Below are 3,771 nucleotides of genomic sequence, written 5' to 3'. Positions count from 1 at the left end.
TGCGCGCACCTCGCTCATGCGCCTCAGAGCCGCGCTGGGCGCGCCTCCCTCCTGCCCCCGCCCCGAGTGCCGCGGCCTGAGGGGCGCTGGGGCCGCGGCGGGGCGGCGGGAGCGCCCCGGGGGAGCGGGCTGTCAGCGCCTCAGGGCTCTCGGCACCGGCAGGGTTAGCAGCACCGTCATGGTTCTCAGCACCTCAGGGTTCTCAGCACTGTCGGGGTTCTCGGCCCCGTCAGGGTTCTCGGCACCATCGGGGTGCTCAGCACCGTCGGGGTTCTCAGCACCGTCAGGGTTAGCAGCACCGTCAGGGTTCTCAGCACCGTCGGGGTTCTCAGCACCGTCAGGGTGCTGCCGCCAGCTCCGCTCCGGGGTTCGCCCCACAGCTGGCGGCTCCAGGCGGACCTGGGCGCTGCCTCGGCCCGGCCTGCAGAGTTCCCTTGTGGAAGTCACTCTTGGGGACTGCCAGGAAAGTCCAAAAAGGAGACAAAGGAGTCCTTTAACTTAATTGGAATAAAGGGAGAGAGGCCAGCGGGGCACACGCCCGTGGGGTTTTCTCTCTCGGGGTGACAGAGCCTCCCTTCTATCCCAACTCTTGGCAGCTCGGTGCCCTGCTCCTTTCCCCACGGCTGAGGTACCTGGAGGCTGCAGCCTTCCCAAAGCACCTAGCCCATATCCTCCCTTGAGCCTGGAATTTCACCCCAAAGATCAGCCCCTTGCCTATCTCAGGAGCCAAGATCTCCGGGCTGCTAACAAACCCGCTGCCATCAGTAGACACATAACAGCCATTTCAAAGATGTCAACACCCGTACCTTCATCCATCAAATTATTTTAAAGACTTTAGCACACATCTTTCCTCTCCAAATCAGGACCAAGTGTCGTTCACCATCTGGTCACTAGCTAGCTGTTGCTAGGTGTGCTGTGGCATTGCAAGACTCAGAGGACATTGCAGAGAGTTCCTGAATTTTTTGACATGAGGATTCATCCCAAGAAGGTGCAGCATTGAAGTGTGCATGAAAATAACTTAGGGCAAATCGTGCTGGTGGATATTTGGTGCCCAGGAATCGAGGGATCAGGCTGACAGCACAGGGCAGATGGCAAGGCATAATCAAGAAGCCATCCAGACCTTAAAGGTGGAGACAAAAATCTGTGGGAGAGGTTTTACAGCAACTGCTCTGAGCCAGAGAGAAGTTTGATAAGAGGATCCATGCTTACCTCTGAAAGAATTTCCTACCAAAGTTGTTGACACAGAAACCAAGAAAGAAAGAAGGATAAATAAGGGAAACCTGCAACTGCCTATTCCAATTAGCACTTTGTCTCTGGTGACCAATGAGTAAAGTGCAAACTGATGAGTTTTGTAAGAATATATATAAAGCATGCAGGATATAATAAAAACAGTTTGAAGCCTTCTGAAAGTGGAAAGTGTTGCTTTGTATTGTCTCGATCTCAACTACGACAAAAATCTGCACTCAGTGAAGGGGGTAACAAATGGACAGACAGAAAGTGAGGGTCACTAAAAATCACAGCATGACAGATCTGCTAGGCTCTACGGAGGTAGATTTTTTTTCCCAAGGAAAGAAATGGTATTATTTAAGAAACAGGCTAGGAACAGATGATTTTTAGATTGCAAAATACTGTAGCTGTTCAAACCTTAAAAGTCCTCAGCAGTAAGGACAGGACAATATTATTCACTTATCAGATGCAATACTAAGTAATAATTTGAAAGTATAGCTACACTGGACAGTCAAGCTCTTAGGAGTAAGACATCCTTTAAAAATATTTACGTATATGAAGACCGGTCTGCAGCACAGAACATTACTCTGAAAATACTAACCAAGCTATTTAGCGAAGTATTCACTGAACATGGTGATTTTTTTTGCTCTACAGAATTTAATATATAAGTAAATAATATTTTTTCCAAAGTTATTCATATGTGGTGCATTTATGGTGATAAATGTCATTACTAAAGACAAAGAATAAATGGTTCCCAGTATTCTAAGGTTCACCTGGACAAAGAATAATGTGAAAGAAAATAATATTTTCCATCTTCTAAGCTACAGAGCTGCTTTCATCTTCATCAATCACTGCTGTGTCTGTAAAAGTATATGAAGACTGCTACATTTGTCAAAATAGAGTGACAAAGACATACAGAGACTTGCCATCAGGCAGCTTTGATCATTGTTAAATAACTTTTCATTTAATTTGTAAAAATTCATATGTAAGTCAAGTCATGGTTACACAAGTAATTGCTATTTTTTCTTAAAGTTGCCAATTCTACTTCTTGACACTTAAGTTCTTCACTGCAAATGGTTTAAGGTTTTACCATGGGTGGTTTTGCTGGTACAGTGGCTGCAATATTACTAAATGCATACAGGGTGAGCTGAGAAATAGAAAAATAGAAGTTGATCATTACAAGAACAGCCAGTAATACTTTACCAGTCTGCTGCAGTTACCAGAAGAAAATTTAGCAAGTTGCTGTTTCTTGTATGCTTTGACTTTTAAAAATTGTGCCAACTTTCCCTTACTATTTTACAAGTTAACAAAAAAGAAACAATGAAAAGAAAAAAAACTCCCATTAAATGTAAAACCTACAAATCAGTTTTCAGTTCTGTGCACTTAGAGATTTAAACTTGCACTACTGTGCTCTGATGGCATCACTGAATGCAAATGCAGTCCTGTAACACTGTGGACCATTTTCATAAAATTGGGGTACAGTTTTTGTGATTTGTCACTCATGCAGAATAACTCTATATTCTTACAAAAATGGAAAACATAGAATTCTGTAGGTGAATGTGTTGTCCTTTCAGAGCCTGCTCTTTCTCATGACAACCACCCTTGCAAGGAGAAAGTACACAAATATTTCCTAGGTATTTTGTCTGCTCTTAATAAAATAATGAAGTGAAAAAAAATCCAGTTTCTGAAAGAAAGCCTCCCTAAAATGTAGAAGATAAGAATCTCTGAACCTATGATTATGTTGGGAAGGGAAGGAGGAGAGAGGAGAGGAGAGGAGAGGAGAGGAGAGGAGAGGAGAGGAGAGGAGAGGAGAGGAGAGGAGAGGAGAGGAGAGGAGAGGAGAGGAGAGGAGAGGAGAGGAGAGGAGAGGAGAGGAGAGGAGAGGAGAGGAGAGGAGAGGAGAGGAGAGGAGAGGAGAGGAGAGGAGAGGAGAGGAGAGGAGAGGAGAGGAGAGGAGAGGAGAGGAGAGGAGAGGAGAGGAGAGAAGAGAAGAGAAGAGAAGAGAAGAGAAGAGAAGAGAAGAGAAGAGAAGAGAAGAGAAGAGAAGAGAAGAGAAGAGAAGAGAAGAGAAGAGAAGAGAAGAGAAGAGAAGAGAAGAGTTCTAGTGGCTATTTGCTATTTTCAGCAGCAGCTGAGTCAGATTGAAATACTGCTATGGAGTCTGTAGAATTTACCTCTTACATATCCACTTTAGTTATGGATAAGGTCTTTTCCCAAGGGTCCTAGTTTTGGCTGGGATAGAGTTAATTTAGTAGCTGGCACAGGGCTGTGTTTTGGAACCAGTATGAGAATAATGCTGAAAACATACTGATGGTTTTGGTTGTTGCTAAGCAGTGCTTATCCTAACTCAAGGACTTTCTTGTGTCTCATTCTCTGCCAGTGAGGAGGTGCACACAAAAGCTGAATGGGAGAATAGCCAGAACAGGTTATGGACTGGCCAAAGGATGCTTTACACCACAGAACATCACTCTGTATAAGTTACCTGAAAGGGGCACTGACGGGAGTTCAGGGACAGAGTCTGCTATCAGTTGGCAGGTGGTGTGA

This window comes from Lonchura striata, chromosome 25, assembly GCF_046129695.1.
Source record: "Lonchura striata isolate bLonStr1 chromosome 25, bLonStr1.mat, whole genome shotgun sequence".
NCBI classification, from domain to species: Eukaryota; Metazoa; Chordata; class Aves; order Passeriformes; family Estrildidae; genus Lonchura; species Lonchura striata.
Note: the sequence above shows the minus strand (reverse complement) of the source record.